At 44.0% G+C, this 14,617-nt stretch overlaps 1 protein-coding gene across 3 annotated transcripts in view; it reads right to left on the reverse strand.

The window, feature by feature from the left end:
* CNGA3 (cyclic nucleotide gated channel subunit alpha 3) overlaps window positions 1-3,839 on the reverse strand; it is a 28,300-nt gene extending 24,461 nt beyond the window's left edge. For all 3 annotated transcript variants that reach the window (XM_051807025.1, XM_051807024.1, XM_051807026.1), the window contains exon 1: window positions 3,675-3,839. The gene's annotated coding sequence lies outside the window, so the exon portion shown is untranslated. The remainder of the gene's footprint in view (window positions 1-3,674) is intronic.
* Window positions 3,840-14,617: the final 10,778 nt, after the last annotated feature.

A 14,617-nucleotide genomic window follows, 5' to 3' on the forward strand; every position in this document is an offset into this window, starting at 1 on the left:
TTAAAGCAGGCATAAAGAAATTCAGGTACCCAGGAACAAGGCTCTAAGAGGGGAGCTACATGTGCTAGCCAATATGAAAAGACTGAAGCTAAAATGGGAGACTGAAAATAACTGAGCATCTAACTCCAGGCCAAAAAGAGGTGGCACCCAACTGACAGACATTAACTCCCCTCTTTCTCAAATCTGTTCGCTCATGTGCAGCAAATTGTATTGTGCTGAGCAGCTGCACCTCAAAAATGAGAAGCTTTTTGAGTCTGCTTCAAGTTAAGCAAGCCAAAACATTTTTACTCCTTTCTCCAGAGCCTGCTACCAATAGATTATGGGATATATTCACACATAACTCTCTCATGTGTTTTCAGTGCTCTGAGGACATATACTGGAGCACCAGCAGGAACGTCTGTTTTCAGCACCCACGGCTATTTGGACACTGTCAAGGCCTCTGAGCAGCTTTTTGTCCTATGTTTCAGACAATTTTGCACATACTCAGTAGGACAAAAACCCAGGCACACACTTTAATATTATAAATTATATAAAATTTAGGAAGTTGATGGCCATCAGCTAAGCCACGAAAATGAATTGTACAGCTTGTCAAACATCTGTGAAAGAACTTTGAATTACTATAGTGTCCTTCTCAAGAGCATTGAGAGTTCCCATTTGGGCTACTCTACTAGTTCCCCTTTGGGGCAGAATATGTTAATTCACCCTAACTTAATTCAAAATCATTAAGCAACCGAGAATTAATTCACCTGATACAAAATAAATGTAATTGTTTATCAAGCAGTGATGGCAGATCAAGCTATTTATATCGCCACTTAATATTCCCAAAGCTTATTTATTTAGACGGAGGGAAAATATGACAGAATTAAAAAACCAGCTTTTCAAGGTGAAATGTTTCACCACCACAAAGTAAAGGATGACCTTACATACAGTTTTGTAATGGATCTTATGTGTTTGTCTAGTTGGTAAAATACTGTAGTTCTTGAGGCTTTCAACATTTCATTTATTGCTATGGAAGCAGTAATAAGCTGCATAGGATCACTTACATCATTTCAGTTAAGACACGTTCTAAATCCTCACACAGCCGCTCAGGTTCAACCCTGCTAAGACTTTGGGATTTATTTCGGGATTTGACCTCCACCTACATGATCCTTGTTATATCACTTGGTAATAGTTGTAGCTCAGCTGTATATTCTGTATCTTGTGTATGTTACGTGTGACAGCCTGCAGCTCCAATGATATGACCAGAACAGGCAACAAATGGACATCAAAGACTAGACACTGGATCTTTAAGTAACTACACAGTGTGAAGACAAGGCACAACCACTTGGAGGTTTGTAAATTAACCCGCAGATAGGACTCTGGCATGTTGTCATGGACATCAACTTTGTATAAAGGCTACTAGATCAAACCCAAGGGGCTGAAAAAATAATCAGCAAGCTGCACCACCTTACCTTCATGAATCATTACGCATAACAGTTTGAATCAACAATTCTTAAATCCTAGGACCTCTTTTAAAAGCACACTTTTCAAATTTTATTACTCTCTGCTACAACATATTGCATTTACCACAGTCTATGGGCACTGACATCTCCTGAAAATGAACATAGTTTACATGCATAGCCTAGTAGCCTCAGTACCAAAGATCTGTCAAATACCTTTTACAGGTACTCTAGGATGTGTGTATACTCCACACAACACTGCATATGCTTGTATGTAAAATTTAGAGTTTTAGAATGAAATGCACATGATTAGCCTTGCTCAATTTGATGGCTGAGTCCATGGCACCTTGTAGTACCAAAATAACCTTTAGAATAAATGGTCATTTGAACTGAGTTTCCCTTCTGTATTTATGAATTATTAGTAGTGCAGTTCAATTTTCTAAGATCTGCTAAACTTTTTTGCAGACCATTTTCTGTGAATTTATTATTTTTTTAGACTGGAAACTATTTAAGAGAAACTAGCCATGAATATTGAACATAATGTTGTAAATTAAAACACAATAAATTACAAATTACAGCTGACTAGACAACCAAGCTACATCATGTTGTTTCTGTTGCTGGTACGGGCTAACAAGATGCAGGTACTCACTACCCATGTTTCTATACAGCAAATAAGCTCTGTGCAAGGCTTCTGTAGCCACTGTCTGAAAACCACCAGTTCTGACAATGTCTCTGTCAGTGCATTCATTTACCAAGATAACTCTTAAAAGGGAACATAACAGGGGCATGAATACAGCTAAAACACAGCAAGTTTATACTTCTGGATGCGTGTCTATAAAATACATATGTAAGTTTCCATGCATGCACGTGCATACATGTGAATGTTACCCCTTCAAATTCACTCCCTGCCCACATTACGTAAACCATTGGAGCTATTCCACTTGGCTAGGGAAGGAAAGCTTGAGAGGTAAATTCTGTCACGTTTCACAAGCAGTAACAAGACATTCGACAGAAGAGGATTTAAGAGATGCTAATGAAAAGAGATGGTAACATCAGAGAAGGCTGCAGGACAACATGCTGAACCAAAATGACTGAGCCTGGGTGCAAATTAGATGACAAGGGCTGGGATACACAGAAGGCAAAGCTGAGAGATGCTAATATGGAAGGATGCTGTATACTTTTTTATCACTGATGTGCTCTTCCCTCAAGTTGTTCACTGCATGTTTACTATGACTACCCTTGCTAATTAGACATCCTTACAGTCCCATTATCATCTGCACCTGTATTTTTCTAATCAGATGGTTTTAGCATACATAACTCAAAGAAAATTACATAAACAATACCAGAGGGAAAAAAAACTGGTAAATGAAGGCAAAGTTATGCTATTTCAAAACCTGTAATATCTGAAACTACACTTTACTTATTTGTAACAATGAAAATTACAGATTTTAAATACAACGTTCCTCTAATACTTGCTTTGAATGCAACAATTATAAATCTGGAAAACAAAATACAGTTAAAAGTGTCCACACTCAACAGGTACCAACATTTACATTAACATCGTTTCTTCAGAGAACTGTAACGTTCAGGTCATTTTTTCTTGTCTTCTTTTGACTTTTTTCTCTCAGCAAGTGAGTGGACATCTCATTAGAGAAAGACTCTGATTATAGTTATTATCGTATCTTGCATATTCTTAGGCACACTATGGCCTGGATTACACTACAGGAGTTTTGCAAAAGATGTCATATGGCTAGAACCAAGGTCAATTTATCGGGAGCACTGAGAATCACTGGAAAATTATTCCCTTTCACTACTTGCATTATTTGCTAGCATTTCCTTTATATACGAAACAACATATACAAACAACCTCCTGCTTACACCACAGCAACCAGAGAGCAGAGAAGTTAAGAGACACATCGATCAAACTGGAAAAATTAAGTATTGGTCAACAGGAATGGTGTAAGTGCCCCTCGGCCTCACTTTTGTATGGATTCGTGTCCTGAATCCAATTTCATTGTGAGTATGCAGAACTCTGTGTCAATTAACCAAATGAACACTTTCATTTAAAACTAACTAACTAACTAACTAAATAAATAAATAAATAAATATTGTAAGTTACGTTTTCATTTCAAGCTTCTGAGTTAAGGTTTGGAACTGAAGTCCGATGCAGGACACGATCCCGCTCTCACGGGCATGACAGAAAGGGAGGCTTACTGCCTCCTCTTCCAGACTCACCTGCCCACGCCTTCCTCCGCAGCACCCGAACTCTGGAGCTCCGTCCGACCGTCCGCCTGCCTGTGGGATGCGGATGCCCCGGGGCCGCGATCCTCGAGCGACGCTGGCGGTCAGCGCTGCCCTTCCCGGCGCGGTTCCAGCGCAGAACCTTTCCCGGCCGCGGAGCCGGGCAGCCCCGGCAGCCCCGGCAGCCCCGGCAGCGCAGCCCGGCCCGGCGCGGCCCGGCGGGGGCGGCGGGGGCGGCGGGGCAGGGCAGGGCCCGCCGGGCCGCCCCTCCGCGCGGCGCGGGCGGATTACGGCCAGAGCCCGAGCGCCTAAACCCGGCTCACCGGGAAAAGCCGCTCGAAGGGCTTTGCGATCCTGTTAAGTTCTCGGAGAGGATCACGACGTCAAAGCGGCTCGGCGGCGCCCCGGCACATTTCGTGCCACGCCGAGGAAAGTTGGGAGCCCGGCGCGGGTAGGGCAGGGCAGGGCCGGCCCGGGGCCGCTGGCGGAGCGAGGACCCGCAGCCCCGGGCGGCGACACGAGAAGGGACGGGACCGGGCGAGGCGGCTCCCGGCAGCGGCACACGCTCCGGCGCCCGCGGCGCTCTCTCCCTGCGGGGCGGAGCTCATCCCGCCTCACCGGGGCGGGGGCCGGAGCGTCGGTGCCTGTGGGCCAGGCAGAGTCCCGCCACCGCCCCCTCCGCCTCCCGGCCGCGCTCACCGCGCCAGCTGCTGCCTCGGCCGCCGCCCCGCGGGCCGTGCCGAGGGGAGAACCTGGGAAGAGCAGGGATGCTCGGCGGCGTCCCCAGAGGGGCCGGCGGCTCTCAGGAGATCTCCGGGCCGGCTCCTCGCCGCCCTCCCCTCGCATACGCTGCCCCTGCGCCTTCCTCTCGGCCGGCGGCGGGCGCGGAGGGGCCGGAGCGGGGCGGCGGCGGGGCCGGCGGGAGCGGGGATCGGCAGGATGGCGGGTGGGGACGTGCCTCTGCCGCCTGAAAGCGCGTCCCCATCGGCAGCCGGCGCGGGGCGGATTTCCCGGGACTCTGCCCCGCCGTCCCTGCCTGAGGCGAACCTGAGGGGATGGTACCCCACGGCCAGTCTCCCCGCTGGGGCCGACACCTTCTCCCTCATGAGAGGCGTTTCTCCTCGATGTACCGCTGAACAGGTTTCTTTTCAGTGCTCTGGCCCTCACTCCCTGACCTCCTGGAGGGAGCTGACGCTCATTTTCATATGCTGAGGCTCCCTCGAGGCTTTTGCATTCCCTCGAACTTCACCTGTTCACCTCTGATTCTGCTTTTCACAGGGTTCAGAAAAGCTGAAAACAAAGAGTGTGTATTATATATGAAGTGATTCTTCAGCTGGAAAATGTCAGCAGAAGCCATGTCATTCCTAAAGGAAAGGCTGCTGCATTTTGCTGCATATCATTGAACGCAATGCGACATTAGAAATTCATTTGAAGTGCTCAGGTTTGTGGAGTTACTCACTGCTTTCCCCTCACTGAGAATCATTTTACATGGGAAAGATGAACCACATGACACAACAAGGCCTGAGGAGAAGAAAAGACCATGTCTAAAACTCTTAAAACCCCATCAGAAACTCAAGCTGTCTGTCTCATATAGCTATCACATCAGTCTTCAGAATAACAGAGTTTTTGAGGATCAGAACAGAAAACTTGGGAAGGCAGAAAGCATTTGAAGAGCATCTTTTTTCATTCCTTTTCTGCTGGACTGACCCCTAAGGAGTACTCCAGGCAGTGCTGTGGAAGCACTGGTAGGGGAGCTAGCTGAACAGGTGTGCACCAAGTGCCAGACTGCTCTGCTATTGTTCCTCAAAACACTCAAGCACTGGTTGCACTTCCCAGGTGTTTCATCTAGATACACACCCTTTGCAGGTCCTGGCTTCCTACTACAACAAGGCACAGAGAATGGGGGGTTATGGTCAGTTTATCACATGTTGTCTCTGCCACTCCTTCTTCCTTGCTGTCCACCCCTGCTCCAGCCTGAGGTCCCTCCCACAGGACACAGTCCTCCCCAAACTTCTCCAACATGAGTCCTTCCCATGGGCTGCAATTGTTCATTAACTGCTCCGCTGTCAGTCCCTTCCACATGGTCCAGTCCTTCAGGAACAGGGTGCTCCAGCATGAGTCCCCCATTTTAAGTCCTGCCAGCAAGCCTGCTCCAGCACGGGCTCCTCTTTCCATGGGGCCACAGGTCCTGCCAGGATCCTGATCCAGTGTGGCCTTCCCAGGGGGCCACAGCCTCCTTCAGGCATCCACCTGCTCCAGTGTGGGGCCCTCCACAAGCTGCAGGTGGATGTCTGTCCCACCATGGACTTCCATGGGCTGCAGGGAGACAGCTGCCTCACCATGGTCTACACCATGGGCTGCAGGGAAAATTAACTCCATCTCAGCCAGACCCAATACACAACGTCTGGTCAAAAGACCCTTCCAAGATGAAATGTTTTTATCCTCTTATTGATCAACAAAGAAGGTACTGCAGGAGCATTCTGCAACAGCTTGAGGGATATGAAGGGTCTACATTCCCTTGTCTTCGCTTGGAAAGTTTTGCTTCTTCGTGCTTTGTGTGTTATGCTCTGAAGGAAGAAAGTGATACTGCAAAAAAAGAATGAGAGAGCTCTATCTTTCTAACAGCAATTCAGGGTGAATATCTGTGTTTTAGAAATCTTACAGCTACTAGAAAATTACTTGTGAGGTGATATGCCTTAAAATACTTTCTATCAATCTTTTTTTCGAACAATACACTTAGAAAACCTTTGTCTTCAGTAAGTTAATTTTAGTGTATGGCTTAAACTATTTTCAGGAGACAAAATGAGCAAAAAGCCTTCCCTTTCTCCTTTTTCTGTTTTGTTACACTGCCCGTCTTGTTATTTGCCTTTATTTGCATATAATGAAATAGCCTCTCATATCATGCTGGGGTCTATAAATAGGTCCATTTTACTGTATTCATTAGATTCCTGTGAGTTGGAGAAATACCGACAATAATACAATGGCTAAATGACCATGAAATTTATACATGATCTTGAGCTATATTCTTTAAAATTGGAAAAGGAAACGAAATTGGAAAAATTTCGCGATCATTGAGTCCATATTTTGCACTTTTTTGTAATATGTACTTTGACAGTCTTCTGAGAAAGAAATAATTATGCACAGGTGTCTTTCTCCAACTGCTTTCCCTTTCACTAGAGTTTGTCTCACATGCTGGGCCTCCCTTTAACTCCAGAACCAGCTGGCTTGTGAGTTTCCAGTAGCCTCTGAGAAACAAAGGGGGAAAAAAAAGAGTAGGTGACACATCAGTAACTTCTCCAAAATGCACTGGAAAAACAGAAGTTAATTGCAATAGGAGCCTTGACTTAGTCCATTGTAGAATGAAATCCTGAGCCCGTAATAGACTGGAAACATTCAAACTCAGCACTTTCTGGAAGATACACTGCAGTGTCCTCCTGCATCCAGCATCAGGACAGCATTTTGAAGAATTTCTAATCTGTGAGGCAAAAAGTAGATCTGAGAAGAGGATAAAGCCAGCTAGACTGTGACCTGTGTTCTGTAAACCCACCCTGCTCTCTGCTGGCTTGGGCTCAGAGCACTGGTGCAGTGTTCAGTTTCACTGATTTCACTGAGCTGAGTCGGGCCCTGAGCTGGAAGCAGGCATTATGTTGGAGCTGTCCTTCCACATCTTCAGGCCAATTCCTGTCATTAGTCATCTGAGCATAAACCCCAGTAATTCAGTCAGTATAGAGGCAGTACACCTCACAGACCAAAATACAGAGTCGGGCCCTGTGGGGAAGATAGTCAATAACCAGAGTAGAAGTTCTATACATAATCAACCTTTGTTGTCAAAAAGGAGTAAGTGTTTAGTGTCACTGCAAGAAGTCTCCTTCTGAACTTTTTAATGATAACATATGCTATCATTAAGCATGTGTTTCAGCCTGAAGAAGAGAAAATGGAGGGGAGATCATAGCAATCTACAACTTCCTCATGAGGGGAAGAGGAGGGGCAAGCATCAATCTTTTCTCTCTGCTGACCAGTGACAGGACCTGAGGGAATGGCCTGAAGCTGTGTTAGGGGACATTCAGATTAGATATTGGGAAAAGGTTCTGCATCCAGAGGGTGGTTGGGCACTGATATAGGCTCCCCATCGGAAAGTGGTCACAGCACCAAACCTGACAGAGTTCAAGAAGCATTTGGACAATGCTCTCAGGCACATGGTGTAATTCTTGGGATTATCCTGTGCGTGGTCAGGGGTTGGACTTTAGTGATCCACATTGGTTCCTTCCAGCTCAGGATACTCTATGTTTCTATGTAATTATGGTATCCAAGGAGTGAAACCTCATCCTTTCCCTCCTGTGAACTGCAATTTTTTAGCTACTCTAAACTGGTCCCAGGCAATCAATAGAGTTGAGCTTATTTACAGTACCTGTGGCTTTAGCTACACAGTTCTGTTGTGAGGGGCACTGACGTTATTCTAATAGTTCTCCCAAGACTGCTGTGCTCTGCAATAAAGCACTACCAGGATGCATGACAAAAGAATAAGGCTTCATAAGTAAATAAAAAATAAAGGAATGTGTTCTAAAATCTCATTTTCCTCAGATTGGGAAATCGTAATTTCCTGTTTGCATTGTAGCTCTGACCTGTTTCTTCTGATTGTTCCACTTCAAATGAATTAAATGAACAAAGATCAGTGAAATAATTGGACTGAATTGCCAACCTAAGAAAAGCTCATTTGGTTTCCTTCCCAAGAGAAGCACTGATTTGTTCTGCCTTAAAAAGCAATTCTCATATGAACAATCTGAGTTATGATTTGGAGAGGATCTGCGGGATGGGAGCTTCGCTGAACAAAACCGTGCGATTCACACATGCAAATGCAAGACAAAAGCATCCAAAAGACAGAATAAACAGAAACAAGGGATAGAAATGTCCAAATGGGGTATGTGAAATCCACATCACAGGTATTTTCACAGTTCTGAATCAGCTTGATCCTGCAAGGAACTGACTACTGTAGAAAACTGAACCTGGCCAAGCCATTTTTGTAAACTAGCCCCATTGAGCCAGAGATGTTCTGACAAGTAAAAGCAAAAGAGCATACATACCTGTTTAGTGTTCTACCCTGTAATCTCCACGTTGTCCTAATTATAAGTGAGTGAGCTCTATTTATTTTACCTTAATCTGCACCACTGCGGGGGAGGTATAGTAAGGGGAAAGGATAGGACTCTGCAATTCTTTTTTTAACCAAAATGAATGGCCTTTTCCTTGGTTTGAATAAAAATAAATGCTGAATGCACAACAGCTGCTGTGTCCCTTTGAAATCAATGAAAAGCATCCCACACATTTTGGTGTAAAAGGATTGGATCCTTGATATATATACAACAGCCTTAGCATTCTCCTAGACCCAGTTGTTTTTCCAAGTGAAATCACAGTACAACACAGTACAAACCATTACAGGCTGAACTTTCCAAAGAACGAACTGAAAGCCTTTAATACTACTTGGTGTTCCTGACATGGCAAATAGAGGCATTTGCATAAGAGCAGACCAAGGCATAGACAGATAAGGAACCTTCCTGCCTGCTGCCCCGGTGAGCACAAAGCTCTGTCAGTTGTGTCACACCGCAGCTCACAGACGGAGCCTCTCACAGAAAAGCAGGTACGTGCCCCTGCCCCGTTCTGTGTCAGAAGAGAGCCCCGAGGGGTAGGGAGCACATGGTCACCCATCAGCAGGTACACTGGCTCCTGCCCTAGGAGAGGTGTGGAAATTCCTGCTGACTGCAAGCCTACCTGTGAGTTCACTTACCATCTTGTGTGAGTCAGACTGCCTGAAGACACAGGCTCGGTGAGCCATGCAAAAGCACTACAGATGCTCGGGGAGCTGTGGAGATTTTCCTGTGAATTTTCGTGCTGCTTTATTTAAACAAACATGATTGCAAAGGCAGCATTGTTAATGTTTCCCAGGTGACTAGCTTGGGATAATAAGTACACACAAGAGCACTTATTTTTTTATGTTGGTTCTCAGGACAATCCTATCTCTTAGTGAAAATAAAACTATCCTGCTGTCTCTAGGGGAATTTTAGCAAATGCTAGTCAGGCCTGAGGCACTGATAGGGATACAGCCCAGCTACTCCAAACAGAATAAATTGACATTTCCAGTTACATAATGATGGTCCATTAGCAGCAAGCACAGGAAAGAGAGACACTTACGTGAAATACAAATTGGGGCTTAAAAGCCTTTCTCATTGTGCTTTATGATGGCAGTTGCTGTCATGGCTGGGCCTCACTGATGAGTCTGAGGAAACCTGGCTGACAGACTGCAGCCAAATGTTGGCAATCACAGATTAAAGATGTCTCTCTCACGAACTCAGAAATATCTTTACATGGATCTAACAACAAATTGCTCAGACTCTGGTCCTCCTGAGGTACAGGAGACAAATGATGAGTGGTAGGTCTCTAACTGCTGTCTGTAAACAGAGTCTCAAGCTGTAAACCTAGAACCAAAGAAATTAAAGAACTAAAGAAAGTGTATAGGAGGGCTACTGTGAGCTAGCAGCTCCAAGTGCCCATGTTCTGACCCTCATTTCAACAGCATCTTGAGGAGAAAGCAGTGACTTGCCTCAACCACTGGGTAGAGAGAAGAAAAAAATCCTATCGTCTTCATTTTGGAACAAGATGATCTATAAGGTCCCTTCTAATCCAAACCATTCTATGATTTTGCCTTGGAATTATTTTAGCCAACATCATTTATTTCCATTTACTGTATGCAGAGCTCAAGGTGTAAAATATGTCTCACTTAATAAGTGTTAGAATAGTTATAAAAAGCCAGCGTTTGAAAATGTGATAGAAAGCTCAATATTTCAGTAGAGCACTGTGTCCTGATGAATCTTCATTTATCTGGCACTGTTCAATGTCTTTATTCTTTCACACAAGTTAGATAAGGCACAGGTGAAGTGCTGAAATAAGAAATGCTTTCAAAAAACAAATATCACTTGGCTAGAACAGATGGGAACTGTTGTATTACAATATCAAGATGATCACAGACAGTAAAGGCAAAGACATTGGAAATCTTTGCCAATGAGAACATTCTGTACACAAGCTTTGCTTGAACAAACAAGCTGTCTGCTAGCTGGGGTCAGTGACCAACGCACTCCCTCGCTGATGTACCTGAACTGAGCACATTACTGGATCTCACTGCACTCTTGGTGTGAGAGACAAGTTTTTGTCAGATGACTCTTGTCTCTCTTTGGGGCAGATACCTTCTTTTGTAGTGTGAGCACTAGGCTACCTATGCCCTAATTCCTTTTAACTTACACACACACATGGTTAAGGCATGATAACTTACCATGGACTGGTATAGCCCATCATAACTAACCACAATGCCTATATTCCTCAAGACAGTGAAATCATCCTGGTTTCAGGCAAGCTTGTCCTAATTCCATACCAATGGGAGTTTTATTTCATCAAACTAACACCATGCTTAAAAGTCTAATACAATGGTCAAAGACCCTCCATAGCAGTAACTATCATATAAGTTCCAAAGCTGATGCTACTAGTGCATGAGGAATGAGGAGGACTCAAGGGGAGTGGCTGAGGGAGGTGAGGTTGTTGAGTCTGGAGAAGAGGAGGCTCAGGGGAGACCTCATCTCTCTCTACAACTGCCTGAAAGGAGATAGGAGCCAGGTGGGCAGTCAGGTTCTTCTCCCAGGTAACAAGTGATTGAACAAGAGGAAACAGCCTGAAGTTGTGCCTCTTGCCTTGAGTAGGCCTGTGGAATTGCCTTGGGGGTGTTGCAGCTATTTCAGTGGGGCTCAAGGCAATGGTATCAATATGTCTCTGTTAATGCCTTTGTAGCACCTACGAACACTATGCTGTTTATTGACAACTTAATGTCATATTCAGAGGGACAGCAAGGCACTGTAATACAGCACTCTGGATTAGCAGCCTGCAAAGAGATTGCAACTAATCTTTTGATGCCACTTGGAAAGTCAAATGAGAAATGGCAGAACAGCTGCCATTGGGAAAGGGATTTCCCAGAATGGTGCCTCTTCTTTTCAGCACAGAGGAAACTCGGGGAAAACTCTGAGTGGTTTTCCTGAGGGCTAGAGACAGATCCAGAGAGTTTTTGGAAGAAGTTTCAGAGACTGGCAGTAATACAGAAGAACGCATGAGATTACCCTGCTAAAATCCCAAGTGGCTGGTAAGAATCAATGCTTGCACCTGCCTATGCACGAAAGAAAAAGTACTGGCTGATTTGATGCTGGCACTGGTTAGAGGGGAAGGAATGTTTCAGCAGAATATATTTATTAAGATAAGCTCCTCATTTATTAGCTTACATATGAAGAATAGCCCTGAAGGACAAGTTTCATAACCCTAGAAAGCAGGATTCCTAAAGTTAGGTTATCCTTAAATCCTTTTCTTGCCATGGGAGGTGGGGATTGCTGGAAAGCATGCTGTGCTAGGTGTTTTTATGCAAAAATAGAGAGACTAAAACTGAGCCTCAGACGCTTGTATGATGCTACTGAGAGACTGGGAAGGAGAGCTCAGAAGTTTCTTCTGCCTTTTCCATTGCCATGTAGCTGTATTTTCTAGAAAAGAACTAAGAGTCCCTTTGGCTTTAGCACCCTTCTTCTAGTGACAAATAATATTTCATTCTAGGGCTATTTCATTTGCTTTGCCCTTATCCTCAAAGCATGGACTGATCGCTACATGAACAGCCGGTGAATGGCACACGCCTGTAATTTAGAGGTAGGCAAGCCAGATGTCTGATTTGCATGGCAGTTCTGAGTCTGATAACTCATTCATGTCGACTCTTTAAACACAGAAAAGAAGAGGAATGTCTTCTCTAAGATCCAAACTTTGAAATATGAGCAATCACCATTCACAAGGAAACTCCATTCAACATTCGTAACAATGTCAAATAAAAATGCAGCATAAAAAATAAGAAAAATCAACTTCACAAACTTCTGATTGCTAAAGTAAAGTCCTGATATTCAACAACATAAAAGTGTGATCAGGCCATTCTTGGCACAGCAGGAGTCACAGATATTTTGAAAAATAAATCCCAAAGATATGTACTACATCAAAGCTATTGAAAAGTGACATTGTTGCATGTCGCTTTTTCTAAAAGATGTACAGGGTAGGTCAGGTAATTAAATTAGTGCTGTACTCATTTCAAAGAATAACAAAACTAAAATTAGGACGATACTCTACAAATTGCTGTACCACACAGAAGTCAGCAGTCACTGTAATCGTGGCTACGTTTTGTTTATGCATAATATGCAGGACTGAACAGTAGAGGGTGTTAGCTTAAAGGAAAATTTGAGTTCACAATATGGAACAAGTCCTGTTTGCTACAATTCACAACAAAAAGTCAGGTGCTGGTAAGTACAGCTGTGTCTCAGTGTAAATCGCACTGAGGAACCTGTCCATCGCCTCACCTTCAAGAGCAGAGTAAAGAAAAAAGAAAAGAATTGCAAAAAAACCCCTCTTAGAATCATAGAAGGTTAGAATTGTTTAGGTTGGAAAAGATCTTTAAGATCATCAAGGCTAACCATTAACATAACACTTCCAAGTTCACCACTAAACCATGTCCTCAAATGCCACATCTACACATCTTTTAAATACCTCCAGGGATGATGACTCCACCACTTTCCAGAGCAGCCTATTTCAGTGCTTGACAACCCTTTCAGTGAAGGAATTTTTCATAATATCTAATCTGAACCTCTCCTGCCACAACTTGAGGCCATTTCCTCTCATCCTGTCATTTGTTATCTAGGAGACTGACCCCCCTATTTTTATGCCATTTGTGACAAATTTGTGAAGTTGAATGATTTTTAATGTACCTTGCAGATTGGATAATTGTTCTTTTGATGACTTTCTGGGTAGCAGCTCAGAAAATATTTTTAATTAGAGGTTTGTATGGCATGCCTTGGTATCAGTAGATTTACCTTTCTTTTCTGCAGTTTTCTAATGGCAGAATGATTTCTTCCCCTCTTCCCATAATTAAGCAGATAGAAATGGTAATGGATATAAATGGACAAACCTAAGCCTCTCCTGCAATACTCACCTGGGGAATGACTTAACTGACAAGGCTCAGTGCTATTTTAGGTGCAGTGGATTATCTCACCCAGCATCCAGCAACCAGACAAAATGAGTCTTTCATAAGTCTTATGTCATATATGACACTCTGAATCAGATATCTTGGAGACCCCTGGGCATCTCAGATAGCATTGGACTGATGAGTCTAGGCAACTGCTCTTCATCCTCTTTGTTTAGATTCTGTGCGTATGAAGAGAAAGCAAAATAAAGAGACATTTTTAAAGTTCCTTAATTTGTTTAGACTTGCTCAGGAAGCATATTTGTGGCTACAGTATTCATGAGCATCACATCTGCATCCCGAATCATGGGATTTTGCTCCCTCTCCATTCAGTTTGATGCTGAATCTGTATCCTGGACACACCAATACTCCTCAGCAAGTGCTTGCATTTAGATTTCAACTCTCAGATGAAAATTGTCAAGCATGGACCTTACCACAGACTTGGCTAACTTTCTTTGTACATTTTAGTTCATGAAACCCCATGAAGGTGTTGCCTTGGAGGTTTTTGATTTTTTAATTTTTCTGGATTTTAGAAGTAGCTGCATTTATTGTATCCCTCACTCTTTAGCACAGTACTTACACATACGCAACCTTATTGCCCTATTCCATATCAATTCCCCCTAATTTCCAGCAGCATATTTAGTCTCTTTTTCAAGGTAGGCCTTCATTCTGTTTAAGAACATCTGCACCCTGGCCTGGACAACAAGATATTACCCAGGCAAAGCAACCTTCAAACCCAGAACTTTGGAAAGCCTCCAAGGCCTGTACGTGCTCTGAAGAAGATGAAGATGAGGAAGAGGGGGTCACAAAACTCCCCCAGACTCAATTCCTGAGGGGAGGGTCGTGGGGCAGAACGAGGCAAAGA

The sequence above is a fragment of the Manacus candei genome, unplaced genomic scaffold (assembly GCF_025592945.1).
Source record: "Manacus candei isolate 608988 ecotype Guabito, Panama unplaced genomic scaffold, ASM2559294v1 h1tg000069l, whole genome shotgun sequence".
NCBI lineage: Eukaryota > Metazoa > Chordata > Aves > Passeriformes > Pipridae > Manacus > Manacus candei.